A 17,954-nucleotide genomic window follows, 5' to 3' on the forward strand; every position below is an offset into this window, starting at 1 on the left:
GCATTAATATTCATAGAGAAGATTCCCAGCTCGCTGTGTTTGCCGCCTGTAGCGCTCACACTTGAGAATGAAAAATATGGCCGGCAGGCTTCGCGCGCGTGTGTGTGTGTGTGTGTGTGTGTGTGTGGGGAGAGGTCGTTGGGATTTTCAGACGCCGCTTGTGTGAGCTCATCATGCTAAGATGATACACAACATACATCAAACATCGTTTTTGAAGCCATCTTATGTTGTGCTAAATGGAGACGAGACGAGCTAATTGGTTTGCTCCCGAGCTTGGCGGCCGACTGCTTGTGTGGAAAGATTCGGAATAAAAAAAAATAAATAAAAAAAAAAAACATCACATATCATCTTTCCTCACTGAAATGAATTAGAATGCCTATTTTTCGTTCCAAGACTCCCTCTCCAAAATTTTGTTCCTTGTTTTTTTTTTTTGGTTAAAAGAAAACTGCATTCTATATTACCGCACAAAATATACTTTTAGATTAGGGTAATTCAATAGAATGTAAAGAATTCATACAGTGAAGGGGCCTCATTCTGACATGCTCAGTGGCCACCAGGAGGCACTGTAACACACACAGAATTGATCATTTAGCACAGAAGAAGACATGTAGCTCCAGCGTAAGCGGCACTAATATTAGTCAGTCTTTGCGAGGATGAAGAATCCATGTCGCAAATGTATGCTCCATCTGCTCAAGTGTAAGTTTCGAACTTCCATACCATCGAAGCTAGTTTCGTAAGCCTCTCTATGACCTTTTGCATTCTGTGTTAGCATTAAGCTAATGGACTTTGGTAAGGCCTAATTTTCGGGGGTTGAGAAAAATACACAATAATGACTGATGTAATTGTCATAGTTTTATGTGTACAATTAAAAAAAAAAAAGTTCTGTTTTTGGGGAAAAAAAAAAAGGAACTGAAAGTAAAACTTATTTAAGTACGATTTGAAGGTTAATCGACAAAATAAGACGACAGATTTGTCGATTATGTAAAAAAACTAGTTTCAGGGCTTAAAGGGGAGCCTCTAATTCAGGGGTGGGCAAACATTTTGATTGGTGGGCCACAATGGGTTCTAAAATTTGACTGAGGGGCCGGAGCAGGAATAGATGGATGGAGTGTTTTGGGAACCTCACCTCATCTGAGAAAAAAAAAAATTTAATTTTAAATGAAAGTGAACAAAATCATTATAACAAAATATCTGTTTGACTCACCACAGTATTTAGAAAAGAAAACATTAACAAGGTTTATTCATTTAATTTTATTTCAAGTTTGGCGGGCCGGATTAAAACGTTTAACGGGCCGCATGTGGCCCCCGGGCCGTAGTTTGCCCACGCCTGCTCGAATTGAAGCTATCTAAAAAAAAAAAAAAAAGCTGCTTGCGTGCACCTTGCACCAGCGCCCCAACATGAAATGACGGCATTTCCTTTTTTGCAGCAAGCGCACTTCACTTTTTCCAACCTTATTGCCACTAGCGAGCAAAACACTTGCGAAGAAAAACAGGATTCTTTCCAAGTCTTGTCTGCTTTCCTTCCCTCCCTTACAACTTTTGCCAAACGTTGCAGCTCACAAAGCGGGAAAAACACGTGTTGCATAACTTGAAATCAAACATTTTTACCTCTAACAATACTTTAAGAGTTACTTTGGAAATAATTACATACTGTGCTGTCACTCTGCGACCAAAGTTCAAGTCCCCCCAAAAAAATCGCCTGCAACGATTTTGATGTAACAAGTGAATCATCAACACTTTGACTGTAAATGATCATGACATGACTCAACATGAAGCAATTCGTGCCACTGTCCACTTCCTCCACGGATGCCGCAGACAACCTCTGCCAATGTCGGTTTGGCATTTGCGGCGCCAAAAAGCTTCAAACGTTCGGTAGGCTTACCTCTCGCCTTCTCTTCTTAACTGGAATGAGTCCACGTCGTTTTCCTCACCATGCGCCAATGCATCAATCAAGTCAGGTGGAAAAGTCCATTGCCTGGGAAAGGGAGGGGGGGGGGAACACATACAAGCATTTTGACGTGTTTTTAAGCACGGCTAAAACAAAAATAATAATTCATTGAAATTAAATATAATACATGTTCAAAGTGCTTTACATAAGTCTCTCTCTTTCTCACTGGGCCTCAAATTTGATGATTAAAACTTCAGACTTACCCTGGTTTAAGCTGGATAAAGTTCTCTGGCATCCAGGATTTGATGTCCAGAGTAGAGTTAAGAAGAGCATCCACAGGACCGGCATCATCAGAAGCTGTGGCACTTTACTCTGTCTCCCCCAATGACACCGTCAAGAAGGGGCAGATTTTGTAGAAACGAAACAATAAAGGACCTAAACTTGAACCTTGAGGCACACCGCATGTTACTTCAAACGCCGATCCTCGAGGGTTGCTATATATTCCATGCTTCCCTCCTCCAGCGCACCTGAATCCCATAATCAGGATTGTGTTCAGGATTTCGCAGAGCTTGCTGATCATTTGAACCAAGTGTGTATTTTTACCAATTGTGGGCGGTGGATCTACAATATATTGATTTTGACAAAAAAGGGTTTCACTGTACTGATCTTGTGGCATCAAATACCACGTTATTAACGTTAAATGAGAGGCGACAGGCACTCTAAAACTGCAAAGGCCTTTTTTTCATGAATGCTCATTTGAAAGGGAGTGTGTGGGGGGGGGGGGGGGCTGCAGAAACAGGCTGTGTCCACATATGGGGACGCAGCACATCTCTGCACTCCACTCCATTGCACATAAATGGCCAAAATGTCGGCCAACGCTTCTGCAAACATTTGCCTGCGCCCTATCTGACCTCTTCCCGCAGCACACACTCGAGCGAGCGAGTGGAGTGCGCTGGAGTGTCGTGGCGCTCTCACGCCACATCGCTGGCTGCCCCGCACTTTCTTTCACATGTAAATGAGCCTCTAATCTGCGCTGGGCTAATAGACAACCATGGCAACCGAGGCAGGCCTAATGAGGCAGAGGTGCAGGTTCAAATGTGGCCACATGCGCTCCGCCACTCATGCGGTCAACAGTTTAAATGCGGCCAAACTCAATCGGGCGAATGCTCAGGCACGCACGGACAATGAACATTTCAAATAAAAAAAAAAAAATCCTCTTTCTATACCGTATATTAGTAATCATTTGTAAGTTCTCATTTTGGTCTGACCTAACGTCAGGTAAAGTGTGAGAGAAAAGAAAAGGGCAATGAAAATCCTGGGCCTTTTAATCTCATTTTGCTCATGTCATGCAAAAAAAAAATAATAACATAAAATAAAGAAATAAAATAAATACATAAATAATACAAAATAAAATAAATGAATAATAATAAAAAATAAAATAAATAAATAAATAAATAAATAATAAATAAATAATAAATAAATAAATAAATAAATAAATATAATATATATATACATATATATATATATATATATATATATATATATATATACACACACACATTTTTTAAATTTGTTTATTTTTATAAAAAACAGGAAACTGTCGCCATCACTTTTGAAGCCGGGCGTTGCATGAGAATATGTTGCTTGTTGCAATCCTGCTTAAAAATATCGGCATCATGCCTACCACTAAATAATGACGACATGATTTATCGGCGCCAGTGCAAAGCTCTCCTGAGGACCACACGACGTCATGTGTGCCTTCAGGAACCAGTTCTCCACATTAATGACAGACTAATTACACGGACCAATCAAAGCGACAACGGCGCTCGCTGGAGCCAAGCCGTTTTCAAAAGACAGGGCGGCGCTCATTTGGATCCGTGCCAAAGTGGACACACCTTCAGTGAGTTGAAATGTTGTTACTTGGATTCATGTTATTTACAGAGAAATTAAGGAGCATTAAAAAAAAAAAAAGAAATTCAATGTTGCTGAAGTGGAACTAGTCCAATTGGGTCGTGTTATTGAAATGATAATGTGCCATCAAGAATGACACCCAGACTTCTAACCTGAGGAGAGGGTATGAGAGAGAAGTCGTCAATAGCGAGAGAGAAGCGGCTTCTTTTGGGAAAATGTGGATTTGGTGCCAATGAGGAGAACCTCCGTTTTGGGGAAACCAGGATTTTCTTCTTTCAATACAATCACTGAGGGCGTGGGAGAATCTGACATTGTTGAGAGGGATTATTAATTCTTAACATTGAATTTACGGAAGATATTGCCAAAGGGAAGGGGCCCCATAACAGAGCCCTGGGGCACACCTGTAGTGTTGTGTAGATCGGAGGCGCGACTTCAACCGTGCAACAACGGCTGTTCCACGGAGAACACTCCAGTGGAAGCTCCCACTGTTGCTGTGGCAACCGCACAGACTCTTCCCCCTTCTTCCAACCCGCCGGTGTACAATCGGACTGAAGCGGACCCTTTAAATTGAAGATCCACGTTGTAGAAAAGAATCCGCGCCGCCTCCACATGCCTCGTCGAGAAAACACGGCAAACCGAGTGTCACGTGCACTCCAACGCCCTCGTCCCTCGCCTCGGCGCACGTGCGGCAGATGTTGACACGCTCTTTCAACACTTTGCCTTGTAATTATTCTGCGTACGCAGACACTGTGAACTCCCGCACGGAGGTCTATTGCGACACCGGCTCTAATTAATGATTAACAGTCATACGACGATGGGGGCGTTCAAGTCGGTAAGTAAGTCAAGAGAAAAGCCTGAATGAGAAAATTGCCCAAAAAAAAGGAGTCAATGTCGTAATTATGTGCAAGATGAAAACAACAGAAGGCTTTTAACATTGTCACACTTGCTGCAATGTTATTTTTACCCCGAGGCCCAACACAATTAACACTCTGCCAACCAGCTGCGTGTGCGTGCGTGCGTGCACATGTGCATGTGTGTGCGTGTGCGTGCAGATACACGCCGCTTTAATGCGTTTAATAATTCAAACAAATATTACGGCTCTTCCGACACAAAACATGTGTTTTGCCATCGTAATGAGCGCACAACATTTCCGCGCCGGGATTGCTCGCGACGCTGCTGATTTCGCCATCCTAATTAATTGCCCTGCAGAAATGAATGCCTCAGCAAATGTAAAATAAGACCGCATAGAAATTAGAGCAAACCTCCCCAAATGCATTTTGCACTTTCAAGCGCACCCCCCCCCCCCCCAAAAAAAAATCTGCGCTCCAAATTCCCATTTTGAGATGCATGAAAAAGATGCACAATGTAACTCGGAGGTGTGCAAATCTTCCTCTCCATAATCCAGAAATCAGCAGGAAAAGGCAAAGAGGGATTTGGGGCTGTCTCGGCTAAGCTGCTCGTTGGTCCCAAGCGGACGACTGACGGCAGGTTGGGGAACAACAAACACGTAGGAGGACCATGACGGCTTCAGCTTATCGCTGCCGAGCATCGGGTCGGGCGTGAATGCCACGCGACCATCTTTGAATGCGGAAGATGCAGCTTCTTTTTGGGGTTCGTTTTGTTTGCTAAGATACGAAATGGTTTTTATGAACACTTTAAAAAAAACTGTCGAGTGATTTGTTTATAAATACATGATTCCCATTTGAAGAAAAGACTCAGCTAAGATGTTTTTAATTTTTTTTTTTTCACCATTCCCATTTTCCTGAATTTTTTCGGGGCGTGGCTAAAACGGTGCCCAATGTTGCACTTTGGCTCAATCATGAGCGTGACATTTTTTTTTTTGTAGTCGACGCGAACATGATGATAGTAGTTGACTTCAACTAATTGATGACGTCATTGATACTGATGTAAGAAAGAGAAATGCTGCAAAATACAGGGAAAAGATGGAGAACTACATCTAAAACTAATTTGTGGACATGTAGCTACGAATTTACCGTTTATTTATTTATTTACATTTTTTTGTTGAACTTTTCATTGGTACAAGCGTCCGTTTGGTGAATTTGCCGACCGCTGGCGTGAGAATTGAAGTCTGCTCATCAGCTAGCATTAGCATTAGCTAATTAGCATTTTAATGGTTCAAATTCAAATGAATTAATGAATCATTCAAATGATAAATAAATAAATAAATACATAGATTCAGCATTCTTCTCTCTGGTGCGTCAAATTTACATGACATTTTAATTTGACGGGGACTTTAGTGTAGCAGAATTGGCAGCATCGCAACACACCAACAACACAAAAAAAAATTGAGGGCGCAAAGGATTGTGACATAAATAAGACGAGCAGCGTTCGGCATGCGAGTGGTTCACGGTGCTATTCATAGAGCCTGCTGATAGCAGCTTGGCTTGTCTGGGAGTGCCGGATTGTGCGGCGGGGGCCGGGGTGGAGTTTGGGAGGAGGGGGGGTGGGGGTGGGGGGGTGATGGTGGTAAAGGAGGCGGCGCGCAGCCGAAAAGACAAAGGAGGGAGGCTGCAGGGGAATTCACCTGTGGAAAAGAAAAGAGAGATGATGTTTAGTGAAGGATAATTAGAGCACGAAAACACACATTATGTGTCAGACACTTAGGGCTGGGCAAGTGACTGCGGATGACAGCGACTCCGAGGAGGTGGGGGGGGGGACGGGGGGTAATGCAAAAAAGGCTGATCGAGTAAGACAGGAACACGTGTACCTATAGCACGCAAAACAAACGAGGCGCATGCATGGAAAGGAGCAGCTCTCAAGGGGAAGGAAATGCTTGACTGGGAGCCTCCAAGACAAGTTCACCGTCACACAAAGAGAATGACACTCTGTGTAGTTAAAACAACCACGAGCCACCGGGAGCTAAATGCTAACACGTAAAGTGAAATGCCATAAAAGGGCGAGTGAATAGCAAAAGTGTGTTAATGTTCGAACCCTTTGAGCAATGCCAGCTATGTAACAATACTCACAGGCATTGATTCTTTATCCTCCGCAAAGAAGTGAGCGGTTGCAATGTCTCCTCTTGTCTCAACGTACATTCTTTTGGCTAATTAACAGCATTCAGGTGGTGAAGGCGCACACGCCAATGTCCACCGAATTGAAGCGTGAAGTGTGACAATTCACGTTAATTGGGAAAGATGATTTACTCTTGTGAATTACAAACGACAAAGAAATTAAAATGAGCAAGACGATAATATGCGGTGTGCCATATTGGTAGGCCATCATGGGAAATGAGTCAAAATGTTGGAATTGTTCCCATTTGTTTGCTGCTGGGAGAAACCAAAATATAAATTCGCAGAGACGCTAATTGCGCAAGTTATAGTAATTACTGCCCCTCCTCTACTTTCGTCTTGCACAATTTGCATACAAGGGAATTATTGTGAATTTATTTTCCACCTGCATTACGTGCTCACTTCCTCATTGTAGGAAAGCTGAGAAAAAATTCCGGAGGGAAAATGGAAAAGAAAAAAAAAAAGCCCAAGTTTCTATGACTCATATTGCAGCGTCACCATTCATCGATTTATTTTATTTTATTTATTTAACTTAATTTGTTTAGGTAAGGAAATTGGCACGAGATTCGCATTTACAAACATTTGTTTCCGATCAAACAATAAATTTTTAAATGTTTACAAATATTTGCCACGTTAAAAAAACAAATAAATAAATTATTATTATTATTATATTTACAGTCTTCTTCTGTTTTAATTGTTCTTAGTAAATCACAGTGACTCATCATTAATGAGCTATTTTTAGAACGGACTCATGTCGTCCTTGGGGCTAACTATGACCCGCTGGCACCATGTTTTTGTTTTTTTTACGACAATGCACATGAATCGACGATTCTGGAATTGACGCAGTTGCTCTCTCTCCTCTTCCTCGTACCCACCTGTGTGCGTAACTGCTCACCCCTCCTCTCTCTAAATGTGAAGGAGTAATGTCCTAAAATACATTACATGAGGTGAGCTCAGAAGTGAAATTGACCACGTCGTCACTTAAGTTCGGAGGTCAGACCTCGTGGATTCAGAGTGTGATATTTTCATCTTCACAGCAGTCTATGCTCTCGTTCTCACCAGTCAATCGTGACAGTGGAAGTTCCAAAGCGTTATGCAAATTTCTCGCCGCGCCGCATTCCTTTCCCCAAAACAAAGCTGTTGCTGTTCACCGCAACGCAACAGATACCAGGTTGGCCTTGACCACCATTCTTCAAGCGTCTTTATATCGCCGCTTCTCACCACTTCAAATGGCAACTTGTGATGTTTTTTTTTTTTTTTTTGGGTGTGTGTGTGTGTGAGAGAGCAGGGTCTTAATAACAGTGATAGTTCATTGCTAACACATGTTTCATTAAGTGCAACGTTGAAGAGGAAAGGGAAAAAAAATTTGAGAGTGTGGTGATTAAAAACAGGAGGGGGAAGACAACAAATGACTTTTATGCCCTTTAGGAAGGATTGCGCAAGTTTGAACGGAGATTCTATAGCTCGAACCCGATTGGAGGAGACGACTCCTGCTTGATATTCCAATTACCGCCGCATCCCTTCCTCTTCCGTTGCACTCCCTCTATCCCATATCCTGACCCAGACGTCTGTTCCCAAGCTTGAGTCCCCCCCCCCCCCCTCGCCGGATTCCTGCGTCATGGAGGAATGTACGCGCCAAGCCGCAATTAACATTTCATCGGTGTGGTGTGGCAGCCACACACACACACACACACACACCTATGCAAGACGCTTAATGACGCCATATTTATGAAGGACAAATATTAGCATGAGGAAAAGCTGCTTTGGAGCGACTCCAAGAAGAGGAGGAGGGGGGGGGGGAGATTAGGGGGGGGGGCTTGAGCACGTATACAATACATACTTTGAACAAAAATATAAACACAACACTTTTGTTTTTGCTGCCATTTTTTTGTGAGCAGGACTTAAAGAGCTAAAACTTTTTCGACATTCATGAAGGTTTTCCTTCAAATCTGTGTCATTGAGCATATATATATATATATATATATATATATATATATATATAAAAACATAAACACACACACACACACGCAAAGTGACAGCAGTGGATGGAGAGAGAAAACAAGCAATCCTGACACACGAGGGGAGAGACAGTTAGCCGGGGGAGAGAAAAGAAGAAGAGGGGAGGGGTGAAAGGTGGAGTGCAATATTTTCTGTGGCAATAAAGACCGAGATCCATTTTAAAAAAGTTGACAAAAAAAAAAAAAGAATTTACAAGACCACCACAAAAGAAGAAGAGCTGCAGCATACTCATTCTGCCTTTTCCCCAAAGAATATCCCTCCCCGCTGCCGCCCCCCCAGCTGGGAGGACACACACACACACACACACACACACACACACCCCTCCAGCCCAGCTGTCTGGATGGGGGAGGAGCACACTGGGATGCGGGGATTGTGAGAGAATGGAGCAGAAAAGAAGAGAGGAAGGGAAAGCAAGCTTGAGAACGACATGAGGAGGGATGGCGAGCATGTGCTGCTTACACACGTGCACGGACACGCAAATTGGGTGAAAGGAGCTAATAGGCTACTAGACAAAATGTCCGCACAATAAAAAGAGGGATGTCAAGGGTTGTTGCATTCAAATATAGAAAGACAGGACTGCGCACACACACACACACACGAACAGCCACCTGACTCAGCAGCGAGCTCTCCATCACTATTCATCATCGCTGTACTCCTGCCAGCTCTCACACACACACACACACACACACATTCCGACAAAGCCCCCTGCCGAGGAGTAATTGTGAAGTCAATAACACAACACACAATGCCATATGTGAAAACAGACAGACAGACAATTAATTACAGTCATGAGTCATTGTTTGGGCCTCATTGGCTCGCTTGGAAGATGCTACAGAAATCGACACTATTATGATTGTTATCGTAACCTTGCGACTTCAAGCGCACACACACACACACACACACGCATACTGAAGAGAATTCACGGTGCTTCATCTTGACTGCTTTCAGTACATGTGAAAGATTTTTATTTTCCTCCAATCCGATTTCAGCGCTTTTGTGTTGCTATGTCAATCAAATCTGCCGAGGGCCTTCAGGAACAATCGCGTGGCCCATGTTGCAGCCACAAGCATATTTGCGACGAGACAAGTGGAGCCATCAAAATGTTCCTTCGGATGGATCTGAGACGCCATCTTTATATCTCAGCTCCATCATTTGCGTCCACGCTGCTGGGAATGAGATGGACACACACGCACCCACACACACCCACACAAATGCTGACTGCCATATAAGGCAATTGTCTCTCCCTCCCTCCCACCATCCCGCCACCCAACCGTCCGTCTATCCGTCTCCCTTTCGGCGGCACGCAGGGGAGGGATGAGTGGTTTCAATTATGAGCAACAAAGACCAAATTAGGCACCTGGCACTTCCAATATGGCCGCTTTGTCTGCGTCAAGTAGAGGATGTGGTTGACGTTCTGTATGACGCACCGGACAAAACATTAGGTACACCTGATGGAACTAATATTGCGCCTTCTGCACAGCGTCAGCTGGAAGGGCAAAATATGTAAATATTTCAAATTAAATTAACGGGGGGATTACGAAGTAATTCCGGTAAACAGGACGAAGTGGATGTAGATTGGATGTAGATGAAAAAAAAAAAAATAAAAAAACTTTCCCACAATATATTGAGAAAACAAAGGACAGAATTCAGACATTGCAGCTCGGCAGCAGGCCGCCATTGATCGGCACGCGGCCGCTTTGAGCGCCATCGACTACTTTGCGATCAATACTCGCTGATTACTGCTTGAACTAAGCAGCGAGCCTGAGTGATGTTCTTGGCAACAAAGATCTTCCAAATGCAAGCGGTTTGACTCGCTCCCCCTTTTTGCTCTCACAAGAGCCCGCCCAGGCTATAATGTACAAATGCATTAGCCCGGCGTGTAGATGGCCCCTCTAATGAGGGCTGGCAGTTTGCAGCTGCACGCTCGCACCCCCAGAGGCATTTGTCACTTATGTTGCTTTTCCACTGCACAGTAGCGGCTCCTTGGGGCGTACTGTTGTCCGCTTGGAAAACTAGTACCTGGGGAAAGTGGCCAATCCACGACGCAGTGAACGCATCAGTGGAAACGAGAAGGCAACAGTGGCGGGGAATGAGTCTTCTGTATTTACTTGTCAGCATGCGGCTGCGTAAATTATCCAAAGAGGACACTTAGGACGGATAGAAAACGGGCTGTTTTCAATAAATAAATAACAAATAATATTACAAATATAAAAATAAATATATTAAAAAATATAAAAATAAATATATATAAAAATATAAATATATATAAAATATATAAACAAATAGAAATAAATAAAAAAATAAATATATAAATAAATAAATACCAAAAAATATATCTAGTACATAACATCCATACAAACGCGGCTCACCTTTCCCACTTATGAGGACATTACAGTTGACAAAACATAAAATATTGCGACTGAAGAGGCGACCATCATGTCTTAGTGCACGTCTCAAAGCAAAAACATCATCCGGCCACGCAGCGCGAGTGAGCACTCAACCCTTTTTCTGCGTGTCCATATTTGGCACGCAGAGGCTCGGCAACCCTCACTGGAGGCCGAGGGGAAAAAAAGGCCGGCCTCTAATCCACTCAACCGCTCAGCAAAAACGTGCTGACTTTGCCCATTTTCCAATCGACTATACCCCCCCCACCCTTTCTTAATCCAGCCGGCAGCAGGTCTGGGGAAATAATCCTGGATTAGGAGGTCCTCCCCACAGCGCGGCCTTTACGTATGGGGGGCCCCCCGCCACAGCCGACCGACGGTGCCTGAGGCGGCGCGTTATTCATACGTTGAGAGAACACAAGGGCTCGTCCAAAAAGTGGCAAACGATGCGTGATTAGGCTTGAATTGCTTGTGAGCGCGTCTTGTCGCCCTGAGGGGAGCTGTGGAGGGACATAATGCTAAAGAGGGATAATACTCGGCGACCCGGCTGATATTACACGTGCTTTTTAGAGGCGCTCCTCCAGAGAAACACTTTGTTAGCGCGCGGCATACAGTACTCTAATTGGCGGAGCATTACTATTGTTTTCATCGGAATCTTCAAACGTGTGCGTGTGTGTTCCCACCTAAAAACAAAAACAATTGTTGGCGTCACTTCAAAATATACGCAACGTTTGAATTTGTGTTTTGCACGCACATGAAAGCACTAATCAATATGATCTCATGAATAATTTTACACGGCATGTATTTTTTAAGGAGTGCCTGGAATAGCTGATGAAATTCTACTCAACAACACAAAACATGACGTCACTACATTTAGAAAGCAGAATATTAAACATACTCTCGATTAAATTCAATGCGTCATATAACCACCAAACACAATTCGAAAAATATGGCGAAATTTAAGAATGAAATCACTTACAACTGGTTGTCAATAACCTGTACGAGTGTTTCAAAACGATACGATGGAAGACTTGATCACACACACACACACACGCATGTTTTTTTTACCTTGCTGGCCACGGGGGAGTCGCAGTTGCGTCAGAGCTCAATGTCCCAGAGTTGTGCGAAGGCCCAGCGGGGTGGAGTGGGGAGGTGGGGGGGGACTTTATGTGTCAACGCATCATTGGCGACATCACCGACGCTTGTCGTGGTGACTCACAACCTAAGAAAAATGGCTTTTGCAACAATATACACAACGACAAACACACGCACAAAATGCCGTGGAGCCATTGCAGCTCCACATTGTGCTCCTTTTTGTGTGCCTGCCCTGGCCACCAGGGGGCAGTGCATACAGACAGAGGCGTACAATGTTGACGGTCACAATTGACTAAGCTACAGCTGTGTTTAGTTTATTTTTTATTTATTTTTACAGAGGATAAAGAATATATGCCAAGGAGTATTTTTTTTATTCGGTCCATGTTTGAGTTCAAATCTCCATTACTTAAAGGGGTAGAGCACAACTAGCACTGCTAATTTTGGAATTTTGCATGGTTTGTTAGCATTAAGCTAGCTGACTTTCCTAAGCCAAAATAAGCAGGTTGTTTGCAATACACAACATGCAATTCTATTTATTTCATTTTCCCCCAAAATGTTAATTTATGCCAAATTGCTATCTTCCTCACCAGCAGGTGGCGTAGTATCGGTCTGATAAAATGGGATTGAACATCATTTAAAATCCCTTTGCTTGATAAAACTGCAATATTGTAATAAAGTGTAATAACACATTTCAGGTCGTTTGCAGTCATGACGTTACGGATGTATTGGTAAAGACTATATTCATTATATATATTTTTTTAATGTGACTTGCCATTAAGATACGATATTAAACACACAGAGACACGCTCAATGATGTTAGTGCTGCTTATGCGGCTGATTTCAAGTCATTAAAATGTACTTATAGTTAGTCATTATTGCTAATGGCAGCACCATTACAGACCACGTAAAGTGGAACCACTCCTTCGCCATTTACGTCAATTCATTCATTCATGTCGCGTCCTAATTAGATTTACAGCTAACTTTGAGCAAACTCAACAACTCGTAATTCACGCCGAAGGATAATTTGGACCGGAGTGAAACTCACTTTGTTGATGGAATGTGGGAGGAAGCGGGAGTACCTGGAGGAGCGAGCGAGCCGTGCTTTTATCTCCAGTAGACTTCGGACTGGAGAGCATCAAACAGCCGCAGCTCGGCTTCTCACCCGAACTAACAAATCGGAACATATTGCTCCAGTCCTTAAGGCTTCACGGTGGCTCCAGCTCAGCTGTAGAATAGATTTGAAAATGATGCTACCGGTCTACAAATCACTGAATGGCTGAACGTCCAGACTCACAAAGATGATGTCTTCCACACACACTTGCACATGCTCATTCGCTCACACGCACGCACGCACGCATGCACACACACGCATGTTCCCTCCCGTGCACAATACTGCAAAGTTAATGTGGCACATAACACCTGGAGATGTGTTGAGAGCTAAGACAACCCGTGGGCCTTGACACACACCCCCACACCCCCACACACACACACAGAAAAAACACACGTCTTCACACAGGACCCAACCCCCCCTTGCCTGGAGTTGAGATCCTGATTTCCATTTGCATGACTTGATGATGTAGCGCGTACGGGGATCCCAAAGCGTCTGCAAGCTATTGTCATGATAAAAGGCCAAGTCAATCTATTTGCGTCAGACGTCTATTTTACGGCTCACATTTTTTCTTTTCTGTGGATGCATGCGCCCGGCGTGTCTCCCGCCATACGTGATGATCACTTTGCATGGAGAGAGGTCTGCCGGCAAAAAAAAAAAAAAAAAAAAAGGACAAATGAGCTCGAGATTGGGGGGAGGAATTGATGTGACGGTTGCATGATGGCCTCAAGATCAATTTTGAAACAACATGGGACGGATTGATTTTTTATGCAGTCATATTATTATGATCACGTGCCCGTGTGGGATTAAAAAAGAATTTCCAGCTCATTTTAGCAAGTGAAAATAAAAAGGCCGCCTATATGATCATTCATTGGATTTTGAACGTGATACAATACAATTTTATTAAGTCAACAATTATATAATTTTTTCAATAAATATCCATAAATGTTTTTTCACCCCCGTTTTGGGGTTTTTAACATGGCAAAAAAATGTGGATCATTTAAAATGCTTATGAACCCTAGCAGCATTTTAGTGTGAATTAATTGTATCAAATCTAGTGCTGTGGTCTTTTCTTTGCATTTTAAAAACACAAGGCTGCAATGAGCATGCCAGGCCAGATGGTGGCGATGTCATGCACAAAACGCGCTTTTAACATGAAGCTTTTGTTTCCAGGTGATTTTACAGCTTAAAATTAGTCAGCTCCTGCATATTCATAGTTCAGAACCTGTGGATTTGCATTTTCCTATTTTAAGGGACCAATCAGAGTGTCGCCACGGGCCGCATGCCACCGGTTGCCCATCCCTGGATTAAATCTATTTGTACTACAAATGAAGCCCAAGTGGAGCATCAGACCTGCAATGCTTTAAAGGCCCATTACACCTCTGGAGGCTGCACAGAGAGAGAGAGAGAAGGAAGAAGATAAGCCCACCCCCCACCCGCCCCTCCTTTCACCCGCCTCTATAAAGAGCCCAGCCGGACATCCATCCTAATGGACCCGAGCTCATTCGCAGCCTGACCGGCTGCAGGTGGAGAAACCGAAGCGCGTAATTGCTCATTAGAGGTCGACAGGCCCGGGCTGTTGCGCACGCTGACCTCCTGACGGCAGAGGGAGGGAGGGAGAGCGTGACATTTGGTCGGTGGCGGCACGCAATTGAGAGAATTGAGGGTGGTGGGAGAGGCGGGGCATGGGGTGAGGCCACAATATTAGAAAGGATCAGCACAGCTTTTGGGTAGAAGATAAAGAATGACACGTTGGAAGTAGGATACGTTTAGACTTTTTTTTTTTTTTTTTTTAAATCAGTGTCAAAAACTCATTGAGGGACACAAAACTCCGGGTAAAATATGCTGTTGCATGTCGGAAAAAGGAAAGAAGAGGTCAAAAGCAATACTTGATTTCTCATGAGACTTTAAGCAAGTGCAGATGTGTTTCATGTCGCAGACTTTACGAGAGTGTTTTTGCTAATGCAAAGACGGCAAAAAAAAAAAACAAAAACAAAAAAAAAACCGGCGTCACAGATATGATGTCATAATAGGTGGCGTGTTCTTCATTTGCATCCATACTGTCATTTTGTCTTTATCTCATTCTGCCGCGCGTTAGTCCTCAGAGGGCCTATCAATCGTGGGGCTAATGGCTCGTAATTGCATGCAGACGGCTGCAAACATCACAAGCGGGGGGGGGGGATGGGGGGGGGGGACTGCACGGGTCTCAGCGTAACACAATAATGACACGTACAGTAGAAAATTGCTTAGGATAGATGAAGCCACCCCCAGGGCGACGTCGGGGTGCGGGTTCAACTCATTTTGCTCTCGGAAAGCTTTTTTGGGGCGACGCCATGCATGCATTAACGTCATTTCCACGTAGACGAGTTCAAGCGGAGAGAAAGAAAGAAAAAAAAAATGATTCTGAGATGCTCCTCTTCTAGTTTCAAATCATTCAATCGTACCTTGTTGGAGCATGTGATTGATTCTGCTTTTTGAGCGAACAAAATATGTAATAAAGATGTTTATATTTTGCATTTGGGACACATTCCCTGGTCATCCTACACAAATTGGTTCAATAAAAGTCCAGAGATGACTTGAAGGCAGAGTTTTATTTATTTGTTTTCGACGAAGACCAAGGAAAGGCTCATTGAATGACGAGTGATGTCATCCAACAACATGTTGTAGAGTGAAAGAGCAACTGTGTGCATTCAGTGACGACTTGTTTGGACTTCAGCCCGTTGCAATACAGCTCGGCTTTCAGAGACACGCACTCACGCCTAATTTGATGGAGCCATCAAACGCAGCGAGGCCAAATATTTCAAAGTGGATTTAAGATGCAGCACGTGAGAATTCCCCTCCGTATTTTGGATTGTATTTGTATGATTGTGCTACCGACATGAAACGACAATCCCTGAAGCGTCGGACAGATTAGGTAATAGATGGCTAATGATTAACGTTTCAACTTGATCGTTTTTTTTTTTTTTCCTCAAAATAAAAACGCTCTACTTAAACTAACGTGGAATAGCCCTAAAAAAAAAGGCAAATCAGGTAACTGAGAGGACACGGCAGTGACCTCAATTGTGAAGAAATGACGTGTTTTACTTCAAAGTCGGAATTTTCAAGAGATTCTGATGATTGAATGTGTTTTTTTTTTTGTTTTTTTTAAATCTTACACACCCCTGCAGGACGCTGGTGCCTCACGCCCCCCGTTTGAGGATCTCGGCTCTCAAGCTTTTGGTTTTCTTCAGCTCCATCTTCACGATGAATGCGGTAATTACAGAGTCGGAGCCAGGGGGGCTGTGGGTGGTGGTGGTAGTGGGAGGAGAGGGGGGGGCACGTGGGGGGGGCTTCTATGCTCCACTTATTACCAGATGTTTTAAAAGGTCACTCCAGTTTACACACACAGACAGAAAATAAAGTGCGGGCGAAGCAAACAAATATTTGAACGGAATGGGAGTAACCACGCCGACTGTCGCTTCAAGGTGAAAGTGAGGGGAAAGCTTCTTTTTTTTTTTTTTTTTGGCATAAATGACTGTTCATGATTTGACAAACTCCGCCGGCGACACGGCTGAGTGCACAACATGACTGACAATTTCTCGCTTGGCACATGATTTATTTTTGACCTCATAGCACCGTTTCCACCGAGCGGTATGGAGATTTCCATTGTCAGATAAAGATTTTTTTTTTTTTTTTTTAAGGGGAGGGGGGCAGACAGCATCAAAACATCAGCGTTGCTTTCATCAACAATGACAAATTTCAGTTATTGGCACATTTGCTTGTTGCTTGGATTGCTTGTTTATTGTTGCTGGCATTTCAGAACGGAATTTACATTTATTTTTTTTTGTCCATCTTTAAAACTGCATTTGGTCGAGCTACTCTCGACTTGACCCACGGAGGCAAATGTCTTGTTTAACACTGCGCAAAACCAAGCCAATATATATATATATATTTTTTTTTTTTCGGGCGTTGACCACAAATGTCACGTAATAAAGGGGTGAATGAAAATCACAAGGTTATTAAGCCATGGTATTTTTATTTTAATAGTTGAGGCTATTTTATGTTCTATTTTTTGAACATGGTACAATTTTGTCAAAATGACGTATTATTAACTTAAAAAAAATCTGAACGATTATTTTTGATTAATTAAATGTTAATAAAACCTTTTTTTTTTTAATTATCATGGCACAAAACACGACTGAAACGTGACTACGACAAACAAGCACCCCAAAATTAAAATGGCAGCCAAAAAAAACATTCAGATGGTCTCATGATATTATGATGAATTAAACTTTTCCAAAAGCCAAACCAACCGCTTGGTGGAAACGCACTTTGTGGCATCAACTGGACTAAACGGGGGTACTTGAACGCATCGTGACAGAACAAGAAAGTTCAGCAGACGCGTAGTAAACCCTTTCCTCTGCTTTTTGGATTTGTCCGTCAAAGATAGTCAGGCATAGTTGTGTGCACACATGCAAAGATATATAATATCGCTAAATGACATTTATCGTATGTGCAGCAAGTGGTGCGCATGTCCGCCT

Source organism: Idiotropiscis lumnitzeri, chromosome 15 (genome assembly GCF_059441095.1).
Source record: "Idiotropiscis lumnitzeri isolate Australia: NSW breed Sydney's pygmy pipehorse chromosome 15, RoL_Ilum_1.0, whole genome shotgun sequence".
NCBI classification, from domain to species: domain Eukaryota; kingdom Metazoa; phylum Chordata; class Actinopteri; order Syngnathiformes; family Syngnathidae; genus Idiotropiscis; species Idiotropiscis lumnitzeri.